At 46.8% G+C, this 20329-nt stretch overlaps 1 protein-coding gene across 3 annotated transcripts in view; it reads left to right on the top strand.

The window, feature by feature from the left end:
* Nucleotides 1–9152: 9152 nt before the first annotated feature.
* CGNL1 (cingulin like 1) overlaps nucleotides 9153–20329 on the top strand; it is a 156221-nt gene continuing 145044 nt past the window's right edge. For all 3 annotated transcript variants that reach the window (XM_030318098.2, XM_030318097.2, XM_030318095.2), the window contains exon 1: nucleotides 9153–9201. The gene's annotated coding sequence lies outside the window, so the exon portion shown is untranslated. The remainder of the gene's footprint in view (nucleotides 9202–20329) is intronic.

The following is a 20329-nucleotide window of genomic DNA, read 5'->3' as shown; positions in this document are numbered from 1 at the left end:
CTTACTTTAAAAAAAAAGAAAAAGGAAAAGAAGTAGATTTTGTCTGATAGAAATAAAATATAGTCAGTTTCTCTACTTGGAAAATTGATCTACAGAATAGTGGTTCCTCTCCAGCCTCAAAGGACAGTCTCTTAAAAAATTTTTTTAGAAAAAAAAAAGAATTTGCTAGTGAGAAACTTAAGGTCCTTACAAGGAAAATATTATTAGAACCTAAAAAAATGTTTTTAATGTTTATTTTTGAGAGAGAGAGACACACACACACAGAACATGAGCAGGGGAGGGGCAGAGAGAGAGGGAGACACTGAATCTGAAGCAGGCTCCAGGCTCTGAGCTGTCAGCACAGAGCCGGATGCGGGGCTCGAACGTATGAACCAGGAGATCATGACCCGAGCCGAAGTCAGATGTTTAACCAACTAAGCCACCCAGGTGACCCTATTGGAACTTTTAAAAATGCCAAAAACAGGGTGCCTCGGCCCACCTCTAGAGACTGATTTAATTGGCCTGGCATGAAGTTCCAAAAAAAGCTAATTTTTAAAGTTCTCTATGTAGTCGGTGTAGGGCAGGGACCCTCTACGTATAAACAGGCAGACTCATTCATTAGACAAAGAATGAACCCTGCCCAGGCCCACAATGCTTTCAGAAATCCACAAAAATGTTTAATTTCTTTTAAAATTAGAAGGAAAAAAAAAACGTTTAGATCAAAGAACATTCTTCACTATGTGATATTAACATACTTTCCTTTATACCAACGCATTTGTAAAGCATAATTTTTAATATTTTTTTGGAAGAAGGAACCCACAATACCAAAGTGTCCAGGGAACACAGGAGACCACATAGTACTATAGTAAAGGAACCAGTGTGTCAAGATACATCTTTGAATATCCCTAAATATAATTATTCTGTTCACATTAAAATACATCAGTAATGTTTAGACCTTGCACTGGCAGTAGTGATATCTAAATTTCCTTTTTCATGGCCTGTCCTCTACGGATGGTTCACGGTGGTCTCTACCCCATTTCAGTGAGCCAGATGTCAATGTTGCTGCTTTGCCAATGATACCCTAGGAGGCATTTTTGAGTGTCTAGTCTTTTATTCAACATCAAATGCCATGTTCAATTTGGAGCCACTGACCAGGTCCCTGTAGATTTAGAGACGGAGTGGATTGGAGGCCTTGGAGAAAAAGAAGCTTTGGCCCTGAGTGAGAGGCCTGAGGTGACTCTTGTCCCCACCGGTGTGGGGGCTCTCTACCCTGGCTGTGCTGGCCCCTGATGCCCAGCTCAGCTCTTGCCTGGCCTCTCCTGTGGGCAGAGCTTCCTAAGGCTGAGTTATAGCAACCTCTGCTGCCCCTTTCCCTTCTTTCCAAGCCCACATGAAAAACTTAAAAGTCATCTTCATTGTGTTGGCACAAATTGTGGAAATCTCATGGTGAGGGAAAGGCCTATGGATATCAATGTCCATGTCCTTATATTTCATGGAAGGGACTCGGGGCTGGGAAGGACCGAGGTAGCAGGCATGTAGGGATAACTTCATGCTGGGTTCCACTGGCACAGGCCGGGCTCAGAGGACGTGGTCCCCTGTGAGGCCTGGGTATGAGACTAAAGCACACAGTGGGGAAACTGCCCCAAATCACCCATCTGGAAACTCCCTGTGGTTGCCCAGGCGCTGAGGTCCCTTAGGCTTCCTGCAGGGAGCTGGAGATGCGAAAGCCAGCCCTGCTCTGAAATGAGGGAAGGAAGGGGTGGGATGCTTCCTAAATGCCTTCCAGTTTGACTATCCTGTGCTTCTCCAGCAAAGCTCTGGTTCTGACAGACCCGGAGTTGTGGACATGCTCCTCCACCTGTTTATTAAGGACTTGGTCTTGGGCAAGTTGTGTAGCTTTTCTGAGCCCCAACTGCCTCATCTGGAAAATGAGGATAAGAGCATCTACCTCACCAGGTTGTTCAGACATTTAAATGTTACACTTACAGTTCCTCAGGCTGCTGCAGAATTCCAAGTTCTTGCTGCAGCCACCGTCTCCTTGACCACAGGACTGTATGCAGAGGGCATCGCCGGTCTGTGGACCACTCACAAGCCCTATGGTAATTCCTTACACCTACGTTCTAGAAAAAGAAATTGTATCTACTTAAGATAACCTAAATTCTAGTTTTCATTATTTCAGGACTAGCCACCAGATAGTCCTTTGTTATTTTTTCTGTAGACATATCCGGACACATGCATTCTGGAAGGAGAACTCCCTTGATTGAGAGCTTTGGCAATCCTAAATGAACAAAAACACAACATTTAAAAACATCTGATCTGCTGTCTCAGGTCTCATCTTTGCCCAGTTGGTCTGAGAATGTGACCCTCAAGGTGGCTTAGATGATCTATGATCAAGTAATTCAACACCCTGCAAATGATTAATTAGTTTGCTACAGAGAAAATATGGCCCACAGAGTCAAAATTAAAAAAAAAAAAAAAATTGGGAGGGGCTGAGCCTGGGTAGCTCAGTCAGTTAAGTCAGTTAAGGTGACTCTTGATATGATATTGGCTCAGGTCATGATCTCCTGGTTGTGAGATCAAACCCTGTGTTGGGCTCTGTGCTGACAACATGGAGCCTGCTTGGGATTATCTCTCTCCCTCTCTCTCTCTGCCCTCCCCCACTCATTCTCTCTCTCTCTCTCTCTCTCTCTCTCTCTCTTTCTCTCTCTCTCTCTCTTTCTCCCTCAAAATAAGTAAACATTAAAAAAGACTTTGGCTAAAGTGTGGTGAAAGGCAAACTTTTATATCCTAGAGTTGTTTCGACATAGCCAGGGACACTTTGGGGATAATATTTAACAATGCATCTTCACCGAATTAGTATCAGCGGAGTTGGAATAACCGAGGAGACAGGGATTGTGAACCTTTCCTGCTCTTTAATAATCCCTCCCTCATCTGATCTGCTGAGCTCTGTCACTCCCACTCTTGTTCTTCAGCTTCTAAGCAGGAATGACAAGCTTCTAGAAATTCCAGCCTACTTGGGGCCAACAGATCTACAAAATGTACATAAAATACTTTGGACTATGCTGGATCCCTCTAATCTTGCTATTTATTCCTTCTGGATTTTTTTTTTTAATTTTTTTTTTCAACGTTTATTTATTTTTGGGACAGAGAGAGACAGAGCATGAACGGGGGAGGGGCAGAGAGAGAGGGAGACACAGAATCAGAAACAGGCTCCAGGCTCTGAGTCATCAGCCCAGAGCCTGACGCGGGGCTCGAACTCACGGACCGCGAGATCGTGACCTGGCTGAAGTCGGACGTTTAACCGACTGCGCCACCCAGGCGCCCCCCTTCTGGATTTTTAAAAAAAATTTTTTATTGTGTACATTGAAGCACCTGTGGGAAAAATTTGTGGTCCTCTTAGAGCAAGTCCTGAAGGGCAGCATGGAATCAACTTAACCATGTTTCATTTTTTTTTCTCCTCCTCTTTTGACATTTTCACCTCATAGGGATGTCCTACCTTTAAAGCAAATAAAAAATCAAGTGACTTTAGGGGCGCCTGGGTGGCTCAATTGGTTAAGCGTCCGACTTCAGCTCAGGTTATGATCTCATGGTTCATGAGTTCGAGCCCCACGTTGGGCTCTGTGCTGACAGCTCAGAGCGTGGAGCCTGCATTGGATTTTGTGTTGTGTCTCCCTCTCTGTCTGCCCCTGCCCTGCCCAATCTCTGTCTGTCTGTCTCTCTCTCAAATGAATAAAACATTAAAAAATTAAAAAAAAATAAAGTGACTTTCTTAATCCTCCTGTCTCCCACAGAATAAGAACGTGTTAATGGCACACTAGCTTCATTACCTTCCTCCACACTATACACAGACACATTTGTTTTTCTGAAGGCTAATTAGGATCTTTAAATAGTAATTAGACTCCACCTCTTCCCCGTGGGGTGCATGAATATCACCTCCCTTTAGAGACCTTGGGATCCAGGCCACAGAGATATTAAGTTACTAGTCCAAGGCCACGGGGCAAGTTTTGTTAGAATTCAGATGGGCTTGGCTATTCCCTGGTCTGGCCACAAATTGATGTACTCAGAACCTGTTTTCAGTGGCATTTCCTGATGGTTATGGCTGGGTGTAGTGACAAGCATGTGTTTATTAATTCATTCATCAATCAGTTACTGAACACCTGTTGTGTGCTAGTGGCTGGAGACTCAATGAGGGATCTGGCCCTCTCCGTACAGTTAAGGAGCTCTCCATACAGTTAAGGAGCTCTCCATGTATGGGGGGGGGGTGGTGGTGGTGGAGTGAATTATAATTAAATAGGTGCTGTGATAAAACTCTGCAAGGCAAGGGGAGAACAGAAGAGGAAGGGCTTGAGCTAAACCTTTAAAGATAAAGAGCCAGAGGGAAGGGCACTCCAGGTCAAGGAACCTTGAGAGCAGGCCCACGGTGTCGGGGTGGGGGGGGCAGGGGCACGATCCTCTTGTTGAGTTCTCTGGCAATGTGGGCCAGTGCATGTGGGGCTTTCCACACCTTGCCAAGGGGTTGCATTTTTTTTTTCTGTGGGCTGAAGGAGGACCTAGCAAGTTTGCCTGCCCAAGGGACTCCAGAACTTCAAACAGAAACTCGTTTGGTGTATTAAGTACCTTCCTCTTGCACCTGCAAGAATGAATACTTTGAAAAGTGAATAGGTTGAGGCAGACATTCTTAACCTCATGTGGGAAGGGTGGATGGTCTAGCAATGAGATAGGGCACCCAAGGAATAGCCTCTCCTCTGCTCTGGCTCAGAGCCAGGCCTTGCTGGAGAGGGCACAGTAGGTCTCACTGGATGGCAGAGAAGTCACTGTGGTGTCAGGCCAGTGGAATTCGCTAGAAGTCTGAACTTTAGGGTTCAAGGGGGAGTCTCTCCACTATGAGACAGCTTGGGGGTGATGAAGTGGGGGATAGTACCAAGAGAAGCCGCCATAGCCGGCAGGTCCTGAGGAGCCATGCGCACTGTGAGAACTGTAGCTGCTGGGATAATTCTACACAGACTCAGTGTCACTAAGTGCTGATAGCTGCCCACCTTGACGGAACGCTTTTGCCCCAGGGAGCTGGGGTGGGGAGTGTAGCCCCTAGGGACAGCCCTTGCCAGACCTCTGGGAAAATACTCCAGCTCCTCCCATCCCCTCTGACCTTCAGGTTGTCAGTTCTGGGGTGGGGGTGGGGGAGACATTGAGCTGCTTCCTAAGAGGTACCATTGCACATGGTGCCAGGCTCAACAACACACCCCAATGGGGGCTTCCTCCTTCCCTGTCTCACTCTTCTTTCTCCCTCACTCTGCTTCTGGGGATCCCCTCTGGAATAACCACTTGACCTATGTCCAGTCTCAGGCTCCATTTCCAGGGCCACCCAAACTATGGCAGTCTCTTCCAAAGGCTCCAGCAGGAAGTCTCTCTCCTCCTCTCCTTTCCAACCTCGCTTTCTTCCCAAGCAGGGTTTCTCCACCTCAACCAAATAAACCACTTCACTCTTTTCTGCTTTATTCATTTCCTCCTGTTCCCTGTCTTGTGTCTAATGTCACCTTCTACCAATGCCCTTTTGTGCTCCCTTTATTACTCACACTCACTATATCCTCCAAGTGAGAGCCACAAGAAGCATTCCACAGGGAGCTTCCCTCCCATGGCCCCTCCTGTGTTGCACATCACTACTATTATGTTGTTCATACCACAGCATTTCTCTGAATATTTCTGCATCACGTTTTCCTTGTACACAAAATTTGGTGGAGAAAAGAGGTGATGTTTCTTTACTCTTCCTCCTGAAAATTTCTCTTCTGGCAAGTTGCTGCAATTGACAAAAACAACAACAAAAACAAAAACAAAAAACCTAAACAAAACCCTAAAAAAACCCACCACCGCCACCAACCAAAAACCAAAAACATCTCTTTCTATAGGCTCAATAGCAACAGTCAAGGGAGAGAGACTTACATTGAATAAAAATAAAGGAAGGATGCTTTTCAAAATTTCTGAAGCTTTGCCTGGAGAGAAATGTTTGCTTTTGGTTGAGGCTGAAGAAGCTTGAGCACGCACCCTGATAACAGTGCATCAAAAGCAAATTCTCTGATAAACTAATCTCTACCCTGCCTCTCTCCTTGCCCCCAAAGGCTCCCCTTATTTTCCTTATCAGGAAAATATTTGCCTCGGAGTGGGGGGGGGTGCAATTGCTGATTAATGCTTTTTAGACTCTTAACAAATATTTACTGAACACATGCTTTCTATAGTTCCTTGTGTAAGGATCTAGGGAAGAAGTAAGATTAGTGAGGTTCCGCACCACCACCCTTTCATTCATGAACCACTCACCCATCAGTAGCCATCCAAGACTTCCCTAGGTCTTCCTGACAGCTCTCACTGCCTTAGCTGGTACCCTCAGCCTCCTCTGCCCTAAGTGAGGGCACTTCACTCTTCTCTCCCTGCACCTGGTCTGGCCCTTACTCCGCTTCACCCTCCACCTGGAAGCTGCTCACCTCTGGCCCTCCCATCCCCACCCCCTGCTGCCTGCAGGGCTATTTCTGTTGAAAAGCGCCATCATTACCCCACAGCCTAGGAACCTTTAACAGCTCTCATAGAAAACCATTCTTATTTCTAGCGCTCCAAGCCACAGGCATGGAAATCTCCGTTTGTTGGAGCTTTGTCTTTGCCTTTTCCAGTCCCTCACTGCACGTACCTGGTTCCCAAGTCCTTTGGGTTCTTCTTGGGGAGTGTCTTTCTTCCCAGTCCTGTCCTGCTGCAAACCCTCCTCATTGTTTTGCTGGTTCCTCCCAGGCTGCAGGTTTCTGCCATTCGGGGTCTCCAGGACCATTTAAATGCCTTCCCTCCATAGGGTGCAAGTTCTCTTCTAACCATTTTGCAGTGTCCAAATACTGTTTGCTTAACTTGAGCCCCCTTACTTTGGTATTTGATGCCTTTTCAAAGGCATCTGTCTGGCCCCGTTCCCCTTTCTAATATGCGTGCAACATGATGATTCGATATTTGTGTTGTGAGATGATCACCACAATATGTCTAGTTAACATCCAGTTTCAAAGACTTTTGTGTGTGTGGTGAGAACTTTTAAGATTTAGTCTTTTGGCTACTCTCAAATATGCAGTACAGTATTAACTATAGTCACCATGCTGTACCTGACATCCGCATGACTTATATAATAACTAGATGCTTGCACCTTTTGATTCCTTTCAATCATTTTACTACCCCCCACTCCCCATCTCTGGCAACCATCAATCTGTTCTCTGTGTCCATGAGCTCCTTTTGTTTTTTTTTTTTAGATTCCACACATAAGTGAGATCATATGGTAGTGTCTTTCTCGGACTTATTTCACTTAGCATACTGCCCTCAAGCGCCGTGCATGTCATTGCAAATGGCAAGGTTTCCTCCTTTTTTTTTTTATGGCTGAAATAAAATTCATATATATATATAATTTATTCATATATACATTTGTATATGTTATATATATATATGTCACATTGTCTTGATCTATTCATCCATTGATGGCCACTTAGGTTGCTTCCATATCTTGGCTATTATAAATAATGCTACAGTAAACAAAGGGGTGCATATATCTTTTGAGTTAGTGTTTTTCATTTTCTTCAGATAAATACCCAAAAGTGGAATTGCTGGATCATATGGTAATTCTTTTCATAAATTTTTGTAGAACTGCCGTATTGTTTTTTTGTAATGGTTGCACCACTTTACATTCCCAACTGCACAAGGGTTCTCTTTTCACTACATCTGCACCAACACTTTGTTTCTTGTCTTTTTGAGAGTAGCCATTCTGACAGGTGTGAGGTGATATCTCATCGTGGTTTTGATTTGCATTTCTCTGATGTCCTTTGCAGAGTGATGTTGAGCATCTTTTCATGTATCTGTTGGCCATCTGTAAGTCTTCTTTGAAAAAATCAGAGCAGATCCTCTGCTCATTTTTAAATCAGCTTTTTTGTTTTTTTTGTTATCGCATTGTAGGAGTTCTTTATATAGTTTGGATATGAATCCCTTATCAGGTACATAGTTGGCAAATACATTTTTTCCATTATTACTATTTAATGCCTTTTATTTATTTTTTTTCAACGTTTTTATTTATTTTTGGGACAGAGAGAGACAGAGCATGAATGGGGGAGGGGCAGAGAGAGAGGGAGACACAGAATCGGAAACAGGCTCCAGGCTCCGAGCCATCAGCCCAGAGCCTGACGCGGGGCTCGAACTCCCGGACCGCGAGATCGTGACCTGGCTGAAGTCGGTCGCTTAACCGACTGCGCCACCCAGGCGCCCCATGCCTTTTATATTGTTACTTGAAATTATTGAGTTTTCGAGTGTCTATTTCATTCAGTATGTCAGCAACTGTTCACTTATTAAGTACCAGTTGTGTGACATTTCCATGTTTTCTCAGGCAACCTTCCCAACCTGGCGGGCTAGGTATATCCCGCTCTTCATTTCACACTTGGTCTCAAGCTCTCACAGCTGGTCAGGGGCATCCTGACGTTTCCCCTGGAATGGGCCAAAACTCGATGCTAGAAATCTAGTTTCCAATCCCAGTCTTACTACCATCAGCTGTGTGTCCTGGGTACCTCACCCCCCTGCCTCGCTGGCAGGGACAGACTTTTATTATTGTAAGTTTGTAAGCGGCACCTATCTGATCCCCCTCCACCAGTGTCTAGACATACTAGGTGCTCAATTAATGTTTGTTGAGTTGATTGCGATGGAAGAAAGGTTACACTTTAAAGTTTCTGCTCAGTTGGGGTCGAAGGGCTGCAGGGAAGGGTAAAGCGAAAACTGGGCTCCAGGCCCCCGAGTTAGAGACAGGCCAGGGTGGGGGGCTGCGAAACCCGAAATTTGGGAAGCTGGAGGCTCGGAGAGAAAGACACCCGGCAGTGGTGGAGGGGAGGTGGGAGGACATTCCGATCCCGGGCAGGGTGAGGACAAAGCGTCGCAGGAGAGGGGTGTGAGGCGTGAGGTGCGGCGGGACGAGATGCCGGCGCGGGACGGCTCGTGCGGCCAGCTGGATGAGGGTGCAGAAGGGCGGTGGGCGGCGCGAGGGGCCGAGGCGGGGCGGGCAGCGAGGGGCGAGCCCGCCCGCGGCCGCCCGGGCGGGTCTCGCCCCCGCGCGGCCCCCTGCCCCTCCTCCCCGGAGGGCGGGGCGGGCTCGCCCGGCCTCCTGGCGGCGCCGTGGCTCCTGCACTTGGGCCGGGCTCTGCTGGCTGCGGCGCGAGCGGGACCCGGGCGGCGGTGAGTGAGGCGGGAGCGGGCGCGGGCCCGGGGCAGAGGCGTCTCCGAGGCGGCGGGGCCGGAGCGGCTGGGGCTCCGCCAGGTGCTCGGGGGCCGTGCAGCGCCCGCCGCCAGGCGCGCGGGGGCCGGGGCTGGAAGGTGCGCTCGCGGCTCCAGCCCGCCGCGCGGCCGGCCGCCGTGCGGAACATATGGTGGGGACTCCTGGGGGGAGCGGCGTCGGGGCTGGGGCAGGGCCTCGGGGCCTCCCCGCAGAGGAAGAGGGATCGGCAGCCTTCGCACCCTGCCTCGACCCCCGGGTTCCTGTGACAGCTGCGAGTGAGCCAGGGCGCCACACGGAGCCCTTCAGCCCCAGTCCCACCCTGTTTGACTTAATTTCTCGGCGTGCTCGTTCAGACCGGCCCTTGCGAAGAAAGGGCTGCGGCCGTGGCTGGCCCTCCCCGTCCCGACAGGTCTTCCCTAAAGGCCCCCGCCTCTCTTAGAGCACAGAGCCTCGCTTTCCAAGGGACTTTTCCAAGTTGCATCACTGTTTGGCCCCGAGACAGGTGCTTGGCTATCAGGTTGGAGTTACACAGGATTTTTAAAAACTTTGTATACTTATTATACCCACGGAAGCACTGCCCTTCCAGCGCTGTTCACAATACGCTGTTCGAAACACGTTGGGAATTCTTTTGGGGCATTGGTTCCCAAACTTGGCTGCACGTCTAGAGAGGTTTTTTTTTTGTTTTGTTTTGTTTTGTTTTTTTTTTAAATACTGATGCCTGTGTCCCACCTCTAGAGATCCTGATTCAGTGGGTCGGGTCGGAGGGCAGCCTGGATGATGGAATTAAAAAGCCAGGTGATTGCAATGTACGGCCACACTTGAGGCTTGCGTCTTGTTGAACTACTAAAGAATGATCGGTACTAACAGAACTCCTCTCAGGAACGCTTGATTCTGCCTTCTGTAGGCCACCTCTCTACCTGGAGAGCCTGTTTTTTTTGTGCTTTCCAACCTTGGACTTCAGAGGGTGACTTTTTCTGGAGTATGCTTTGTTTCTGCCTGTTTACAGTAAATATTGCCTGGGCACTTTCTGCCAAGGAGGTGGGAGTGTAGGAATTAAAGCCACAAAGTCCTTGCAGGATCAAGGTTATAATACAGTGTTGTCCTATTCAGCAAAAACAAAGTGATAGTGTGACTTGTCCTATTTGGAAAGGATTTCAGATTAAAAACAGGAAAAATACTTCAGGAATCCATTAACTTTCGGAGCCCCTCTGCTACAGGTGTAATGATTTTGCTTTCGTGTGAGGATTTGTCTTTCAGGAAAGCAAGCTAAGAAGATCCTTAAGGTTTTGTGGTTGATTTTGTCAAGTTAATGTGTGTGCTTTTGTGAGTAAAGCTTTTTCCTATTGTGTGATTAAGCCCAGCAGATATAACACAGTGTATATTTCTTGCTGATAGAATATCTGAGTTACGGGGTTGGTGCCTTAACCATAGCAATGCACATCTGGGGTGAGTCCTTAGCCACTTTTGGATGATCTTAAAAATGATAGGGGAATATGACTAAGGAAAAATTGAATATGGGTATATATATATATGTATATAGATATGTATATATATATACTAATATATATATACTAAATGTGATTATATTTTATTTAAAAAGTGTGTTTACAGTGTCCATGTTATTTTGACAGTCTCCTGTCATCATCCAAGTATGATGTCTGTATTAAATTCCTACCTGGATGTTGCTATCTGGCCACAAACCAGGGGATTTTATTTTTTCTGAGGTCCTGACTGGCCCCCTTGAGTTTTTCGTATCAGTGATGTGACTTTTAAGAGAATGCTCTCTAGAGATGGAGATGCATTTGCATTCATTTCTAGCCCCTAACAAAAGTCGAAAAGGATATTGAATTTAAAAAATAGAAAGTTGTATAGCTTTGCAAGTTGGGTTTTCTTTTTCCCACCTTCCACTACCATACCCTGTTCCTATGCCGGTGTTCAATTGCTGGAAATGGGGCCGCTGTGGGAGCGGTCTTAATTGTCTTGGCTTGAGAATGGAGGTTATGTGGAGTGCATGGTCTCACAGGGTGGCCCCTGACCTGAATCCTCAACCTTTGGGGAACAAGACCATATGGAAAATGTTTTCCTACCGTTGATTTTTTTTTCTTGTTCTTGGACCAGGCCAACAAAATGAAGGCTAGCTTATTTTGGTATTGTATGGATTGTAACCTTTCTAATCTTGTCACCATTTTTGGGGAAAATGTTTATTTGAGGATGCTAGTTGAACTCTCGGTGTCTGAAAAGTTGCACTTGAATAGCAATACTTACACTGTGAATATAATACTACATTCTGGCCAAATAAAAAAAAAAAAAAAGAAAGGAAAAGTGGTTGTAACTGTGGATCTAAACAGATTTATTGAAACATTTCTTACTTTGGGATAACAGCTAAGCTCCGACGTTTTTTTTTTTTTTTTGTTTTGTTTTTTTAATTTTTGAGAGAGACAGAGTATGAGCAGGGGACAAAGAGAGAGACGGAAACACAGAATCTGAAGCAGGCTCCAGGCTCTGAGCTGTCAGCATGGAGCCCAACGCTGGGCTGGAACTCATGAACCATGAGACTTGAGCCGAGTCGGTCGCTTAACCAACTGAACTACCCAGGCGCCCCTCTAAGCTCTGATATTCTAAAGTGATTGGGAGTGAAAAAAAACAAGAAAGCTAATAATGAGGGGCTTCTTCGTTTAGGGAAAGGGTATAAGGCCCTCAGCAGTGTGATCCTTGATTTGTGTTAAGAGTAGACTGCCCTATTGGTTTCCCCTTTTTTCTGTCTTTAGGGACAGATAACCTGCTTGTAGTGTTGGGGAGTGGGGGTGGTTAAAGAAATGTAATGCTTTCTTCACTCCCTTTCTCCCTGAAACCTGTTTATGTAAGAGGTGCCGTCGACCTTTAAAAAAACCAGCTGATTTTGTGGGGCACCTGGGTGGCTCAGTCGGTTAAGCGTCCGACTTCAACTCAGGTCATGATCTCGCGGTTCGTGGGTTCACGCCCCACGTCAGGCTCTGTGCTGACCTCTGGGAGCCTGGAGCCTGCTTCAGATTCGGTGTCTCCCTCTCTCTGACCCTCCCCTGTTCACGCTCTGTCTCTCTCTGTCTCAAAAATAAATAAAATGTTAAAAAAAATTAAAGAAAAAACCAGCTGATTGTGAGCTTCTCCTTTCTTTTCCCCTCTGATCCTGGCACTAAAGGGCAGTGCAGTGGCTAAGAGGTTGGCATCAGCAGAGAAAACCAAAGTTCAAGGGAATTGAAAATTGGGTAATTTTCCCTGAATGACCAAGTGCTTATTTTATTCTGTCACATGACATTCCTGTTATCAAGAAACAAGTTATGGCATGACGACTTTGAAAATGGAAATGGGGGGGAAAAAAGGATGTGATGGGAATATCACCACGGTTGATGGCCTTTGGTGTAGGGGAAGCTTATTGAAGTTTGTAATCAAACACCCCGGTTCCAACTTGCCTTTACCTTCCTCTGTCAGGCAGTGTTGCCTGTCAGCCCCCCAACCAGTATCCCTGGGGGAGACGATGCTTCATCTTAAATTCACACCAAGTTTTGAAATGACACAGTGTCATTTCATTTCTTTGTTCACTCCTTTAACAAATACTTATACAGCCCCTCTTACTGGCAAAGCTCTGCATTCCTCATTGAGTTCTTGGTGAACAGGGTACGGCCCCTGACTTGATGGAGCTTACATCTGGTGGAGGTGAAAACTGGGGGCTTCGGTAAGTTGGGAGGTCTTAGGATCACAGGGAGCGCAAGGAACTGGGGCGGCGGGGGGGGGGGGGCGGGTGGCCAGGTAGCCCCTAGCTAGCCTCACCTGGATAAATGCCTTCTGGGTTCTTTGTTACAGCTTTGCTTGGGTTTAAGTTAGAATTTATTAGGTTCTATATCAAATTTTAAATGACTGGCTTCACATACTTTTCCGACAGGGAGGGAAGGTCATGCTGAGAAAGTAGTGGGGAGTGAGGAAAGAGGAGGCCGGATTCTGCCAGATGCATTTGCTTAAAGGGGGTGCTTAACCAAGCAGTGTGAGGGTAGTACCTGTGGCTGGGAAGCGGGTAGAGAATGTGGCTGGGTGGTAACTGTGAATATAACAGGAGTGGCTGCCTCTCCCGTGGCACTGGGATGGGAGCCCCATGGTGCCAAGTTTAAGAGGCAGCTGTTGGACTTGTAGACCCAGAGGTTTGGTTCCTGTCTGCAGCTCTAGCCAGTAGGCGACATTCATTCTTCATCATTCTGTCACTTCAGCTCATGTTTCCTTGGACAGACTGAAAACTGGACTTCACACTGTGGTCCCTCAGGACGGTGGTTTCCAAAGAGCTGACCCAGTGGGCTAATAATGCCAGGGTTGTAAGAGGAGTGACTGTTTGTTTCTGGATCCCCTTCCAAGTGCCAGGTAGTGTGCTCAACACTTGTCTGCTGCAGCTCTGAGTCTATTCCTGCCTGAGAGGCAGGTGGCAGTGGCTTCACTTTACAGAGAGAAAACAGAGGCTGCTCTGGGTACCTCTTAAGCAGAGCTGATTGAGAAATTATGTTTTCAGTGCCCTATTTTTCTAACATCCAGTCTTCTCAGGTCTGGATTGATTTGTCATTTTCCTTTACTAGATGACGTGTGATGTTAGACTGAAGAGCCCCGTGGGCTTGTCATCCCAAGGGAAATTTTATGGCATTGTATGGGGTTTTTGTTTTGCTTTTTATTTTTTAATTTTTATTAATATTTTTTAATGTTTATTTTTGCAGGAGAGAGCGGGACAGAGTGTGAGTACGGGAGGGGCAGAGGGAAAGGGAGACACAGAATCTGAAGTGGGCTCCAGGCTCTTAGCTGTTAGCACAGAGCCCGATGCAGAGCTTGAACTCACAAACTGGGAGATCATGATCTGAGCTGAAGTCAGACGCTTAACCTACTGAGCTACTCAGGAGTCCTTTGTTTTGCTGTTGTTGTTTTTTATTTTAATATTTTTTTTTAACGTTTATTTATTTTTGAGACAGAGAGAGACAGAGCATGAACGGGGGAGGGTCAGAGAGAGGGAGACACAGAATCCGAAACAGGCTCCAGGCTCCGAGCTGTCAGCACAGAGCCTGATGCGGGGCTCGAACTCACGGACTGTGAGATCGTGACCTGAGCCGAAGTCGGCCACTCAACCAACTGAGCCACCCAGGCGCCCCTGTTTTGTTTTTTAATAGAGAGCATAGATTAGGCTGTTCACAAATGCTCTGAAAGGATCTCAAATCCTAGGTGAGAGAGACAGCTCTCCTTTCTTAAAGCTCTGCAAACTTCTGAGTTTCTGTAGATAATTGGTTGCTGGGTAAGAAATTAAAAACAAAATTTAGTGTTGAACATTCTGGAGCAAAATCTGTGCACGTTCAATTCTTATTTATGTGGTACTTTCGACAAAAACTAAACTTTGCCGGGTAGTAATTATCTCCAGCTCCTAAAATTACAGGTAGTAAGGGCTTCAAGGCCCTATGCGGCTATAATTAGTAAAGATGCATTTAAAACAAGGTTAGTGAGTGTGGGTTTGTTACTGCATTGGATTCTAGCTCAGCATTTCAACTGAGAAGGATCAGCTCCAGAGAACATTTGCAGGGGACTCAGTGGAGGGTCGTCATGGAGTTGGCGTGTTTGGGATTAGAGTGCACAGGGTGTTCGTCATGAGCATGGATAATTTCTGCCAGCCTGGCTGGCAGCCTGTTTATAGGGAGGACCTTATTCCCTGCCACCCAATCACAGGCATTTCTGCTGGCCTTAGGTAGAGTACACAGTGGTTCAGGTTGTTAATATGTACTGGTTTTTTTTTTTTTTTCCCCTAAAGAACTACAAAGCCCCAGTATTAATAATCTTTCACTGTTGCTTATCTTGCCTTAATCTCGGGATTGAGGCAAGGTGGCCAAGATTTTCTAGTTTTGGCTTTAATGATTCTCTTGGTTTTTACCTCTGACTTTCCCTGGCTGTCTGTCCTTGTGTTTTATGGTGTTTGAAACAGGCCTTCTGTTTTTCCTTGCAAATCTGTGTAGTCCATACAAAGGAGAGGACTTGCCTTGACCAGGATGCCTCTCTGGGACCCTGTGACATCAGTGTTTTTAGTCCTGTTTTTCCAGGTGAGGGACCTGGTGAGGTCTGGAGTCAAGTACCCCGTGGGAGTTTGGGGATTCCAGCTCAGAGTTTCAGACTCTAAACAGCTGACCTGTTTGGACTTCATTTGAAAGGAAAAATAAATGGCCCAGCTCTCAAAGCCGTGAAGAGTTCTAGTATATTCTATGAGTCAATCTATATCCTTGATCCCTTTTTTTAAAAAAAGATTTTTGCCTCTGAGATTTTTACCCTCCTTATTAAAAACAGTGACTTACTCAGAATTACACAGCAACAGCTGAAAAGTCGATTAGCCTCTCTCCTTGCCCTAATCTAATATCAAAAACCTGGAAAGTTTACTAAGCATGTGATTACAGTGGAAGCTTTAGGAGCTGGAGAGGAACTGATAGAGAAAGAATGGAGTGAGAGATAACAGAGTAATTTGCAAAGAGACTGCAGGGTGGATTTTACCAAATTGGAGATTTCTTTTACTTGTAATTTTCTGGTTTGGGGGTCTATCTCCTTTGTTCCAGATGTAGGCAGATCAACTTAGCCTTGTCTGTGTTGCCCTGGGCCACCTGTGAATTTTTTTTTGGGGGGGGGCATTAGGTGGGGGTGGTGAGGGTATAGGGTGAGGAGGAGGAAGAGGGCAAATGGGGAGTGGGGAGGGATTAAAGCCACTGGTTCCCTGGTGTCTGGTCTGCTCAGGACATGACTGCCTCTCACTACAGGACTGGGTCCCTGCAGTGAGTCCAGCTTCTTGGGTGAGGCAGCTGGGTGGTAGACAGAAGAGAGAGGGCAGGGCGGGCTTCAGATTTCTCCAGAGACCTGCCCTAGATGAGTTAATTCTCATGATTGCAGCAAATCATCCTAGAGTACTTAACTGCCAGCCTTGTCTGAGAGGCTCTTAATATAACAACTCTAGGAAACAAGTGCTACCATAAACCCATTTTACAGGTGAGGGAAACGAGGCCATGAGAAACTGGGTAAGTTGTCAAAGTTGTGCACCTACCAGATAGTAGGATCCAGGGTTCAAACTAGTGTGGCCCTTTGCTGTGCTACTAATGACTGAGATGGCCTCTTCAGACCCAGACATCTGGTTTCCACACTGGCTCTTCATTTCTTTGACCAAAAAAGGCTTGCTTGCAGAGGCCTTTATCTCACACCATTGGAGCTCTTTGTGTACCTGCTCAACTCCCACAAACCTGTGAACAACCCTATAAAGAGGAGGGGGGCTCTCCAGCTCTCCACTGGCTTTGTATCCTTGGATCTAGTAGCAGGTGGGTGCTTGGTGAAGTTTCACGGAAGGAAGGATGGAAGTCAGTTGGCCTTTCATAACTTGATGTCCCTGTGTTTCTTCTATCTGTAGCAGCTGCAGCAGTTTCTAAACAGAAAAGAAACATGAGTGAGCGTGGGACAGTGTTTCATAAAAGTAATCAGAATTTCTGAAAACACATTTAAAAAAGTATTTCAAGTTCCCATGGCCAGGATCTTATGTTTATGCTTCAAGCATTTATTATTTGCAGGGCTTGCCTCTTCCTAACCCTAACCCTTGCGGGTTATTTTGTGAGTAAAGAGGTCCTTGAGACTCTCAAACATTGTTGGGACTGCTCTTCTCAGCAGAGGCAGCAGAGACTATTTTCTTTGGGGTCGAGCACCAAATAACAAGAGGGTTCAGGCCTACCATCCCTTTTCCTAGGGCAAGACGCAGGCTCACATTTAAATACACATAGCAAGTAGCTCTGTGCCTTGTATCCTCGTTCTGTCTCCACACCACGGGGTGAGAGTATTGGGGTTTCTCCTACTTGGGTTGGGAGCCACGGCTGCCCTTCGCTAGGAGTGTGGAGTTCTGGCAGCTTCCTTTTGGATTTTGGATTTGTTTCCTTGCCTGTAAAATGGGGTCGTTACAAGTGCCTGCCCCGTAGAGTTGTTAGGGCCACATCTCTTTGACACTAGAATTTTTTTTAACGTTTATTTATTTTTGAGAGAGAGCACAGGCAAGCACGAGCCGGGAGGGGCAGGGAGAGAGAGGGAGACACAGAATCTGATGCAGGCTCCAGGCTCTGAGCTGTCAGCACAGAGCCTGATGTGGGGCTGGAACCCACGAACTGTGAGATCATGACCTGACAGGGTGAAGTTAGACACTTAACCACTTAACCTACTGAGCCACCCTATAGAGTGGTTCTCAAATAGGGCCCCGCAGGGGATGTTTGGCAATCTCTGGGGACTTTCTGGGTTGTCATGACTGGGGGGTGGCGGTGGCTACGGGCGTCTAGTGGACAGAGTCCAGGGATGCTACTAAACACCCCAAAGCACACAGGACAGCCCCCATGACAAAGAATTACCTGGCCCGAAATGTCAGTCATGCCAAGCTAAGAACCTGGCAAGTTGGGACCTCTAACAGCGGTGGCTGTTTTTAAAAACATTCTTATCGGGGCGCCTGGGTGGCGCAGTCGGTTAAGCGTCCGACTTCAGCCAGGTCACGATCTCGCGGTCCGTGAGTTCGAGCCCCGCGTCGGGCTCTGGGCTGATGGCTCAGAGCCTGGAGCCTGTTTCCGATTCTGTGTCTCCCTCTCTCTCTGCCCCTCCCCCGTTCATGCTCTGTCTCTCTCTGTCCCAAAAAATAAATAAACGTTGAAAAAAAAAAATTTAAAAAAAAAAAAAAAAAAACATTCTTATCAAAGGGATAAAGGGACACAGGACCAGTGACAAAGAGCCCTCCTTTCTTAAGTAGGGAGGAAGGAATGGAAATTAACCTTTTACTGATGTTTCTCTATTACCCCACAGGTGCCCCTGAAGTGTGAGAAATAGCTACTTTCTGCTAAGGGGTTCCCAACTTCATTTGTAATTGCTTGCATCTATTTGCATATAAATAATACATATACATTTACATACAAATAACTAATATGCTAAAACCCTTAACTTCTCTGGGTAGTTAAACCCCGGGCCCTGAAGGCAGACAGCAGAGTGGGGCCCTGGCGTAGAAGCCGGGCTCCTGCTACCTGTGTGTGGCCTAAGGTCAGCTACAGACCTGGGGAGGCTTGCTTTTCTTTTCCGTAAAAGAGAGCAGGTGACCATCTTATCTTATGTTGCTCCAGGACTAACGAAAATAACTGTGTACGTGTAGAAACAGCCCCACGTGCGTGAAGGTGTGGTATGGCTCCTCCGGCAGACCTTTCGGTCGCGTTTTTCAGAGAACTCTGCTCCTAAGTGGCCACTCAGTATGTGGCATCACAAAGGATTAGGGCTCAGTAGCCAAAGAATGCTGTGCTGCTGGCCAGGTGGTAAACTAGGCCCAGAAAACATTCCTGCGGCATAGCGTGTGATTCGTGGTTGTGAGTGTGTGTGTGGGTGTGAACTACTTGGTCGCCCCACCTGTGGCTTCACCCTTTGGCTTTTCCCTTCTTTGTTCTGTGACCCTGGGTAAGCTCCTTGCCCTGCTCACGCCTGGTTTCCTCGCCTGTGAAATGAGGCTGCCGGTACCACCACCACCCACCTGAGGGTAGGCGTAGGGGAAGTGACTTGGCCTTGAGTGTGCCCTGTGCATGGGAAGCTTAGCCCAGTAGATGAGGTCTTAATAAAATAATACTATGTATCATTTTGGCCTGCCGCATGTGTCATTTTTCTCAGGTGAGGAAGGGATTGCCCCTGGGTTAGGAGCTGAAGAAGGTTTTCTCTGGTGTTCATGGTATCTTGTAACTTTTCATTGTAGTGAAATACACACAACATTAGCTCGCCCATTTTTACCAGTGTAACTTGAAGCAATTTAAATTTTAAGTGGCATCAAGTACCTTTCTAGCGTTGAGCAACCATGTCCACTAACTCCAGAACTTTTTCATCTGCCCGGAGGGAAGCTGTGTCCCATAGAGCAGTCACTTCACATGGTCCCTGTGACCCCCTCCCTCCCTCCCTCCCACCCTCCCACCCAGGCCCTACGACCCTGGTTTCCTCTTTGTCTCTGTGGAGTTGCCTGTCCTGGACATTTTGTTTAAATGGAATGCTACCGTTTGTGGCCTTCGTGGCTGACTTCTCGGACTTAACATTGTGCTTTCCAGGCATATCCATGCGTCGCAGCAGTGACCACCGCTTCATGCCTCTTGACCTGGTCTTTTTGGAGAGCAGCCCCAGCCTCAGTTTCATTGGCCTGTTCTCTTCACAAGTCATGTCCTGTTGGCAAGCTTTGAGATGTTTTTCTTCATTTATTTTGGCCCATTTTGGCCAGCCTTATTTTGTCCACTTTTCCAGTGATTCTAATGGCCCTTGAAATGAATATTGGAATGAAGGGCCCAGCCGGGTCCTCAGTTCTGCTGGGGAGTAAGGTCTTAACGGGTATTTTGTTTCTGTTGAACAATTAGCAGCAGGAGTGTGCACCCGGGCCTTGAGTTGAGCTTCATTTCCCTGGGACAGGGTGGCAGGTTTTAAAAACAAGTGTCTGGAAAACACCTACCAGGCCCTTTTTATTCCTCTGTTTAAAAGCTTTCCACAATGAGAAGTGGCCCTCAATTAAGTTGGTTAATAAAAACCTCCCTCTGTTTTAAAGCATTCTTGGGAAGTGTTTACATTGAACAGCACTGTGGGTTTCTAAATGAGAAGCTGTGGAGTGAGTGATCCTTAACCTGTGACTTTAATAATATCCTTTGCTTTAGATTTCCAGGTGGAGGCCTGGGCCAGATTTGTAGCTTGTCATTGATCCAGACAATCTTGACTCTATCCTGTCCCTCCCTCCCCCTTCAGCCAGACCGGCAGAAGATTGGACAGACCTGAAGCAGCTCGGAGATGTAAACCAGCTCACCCGAGAGGACTGGGCTGAAAGGGGGTGGTGTATTCCCTTGTTCTGACCTTAGTAATAGGGTGGGGGGCTTCAGCAAGAAGAGATTAAAGTGTTGAGGAGAGCAGCTCAGAGCTTCTGAGGTCCTGGGTCCTTCGGGAGAGGCCTGAGCTTTCCACCGGGATTTGGAGCTTGCTTGGGCTAAGGAGGCCACAGGTGCTCCGTAAATAGATGTTGAATGAATAAGTGAAAATTGATAG

This window comes from Lynx canadensis, chromosome B3 (genome assembly GCF_007474595.2).
Source record: "Lynx canadensis isolate LIC74 chromosome B3, mLynCan4.pri.v2, whole genome shotgun sequence".
Taxonomy (NCBI): domain Eukaryota; kingdom Metazoa; phylum Chordata; class Mammalia; order Carnivora; family Felidae; genus Lynx; species Lynx canadensis.
This window is presented reverse-complemented; position numbering and strand designations above follow the sequence as displayed.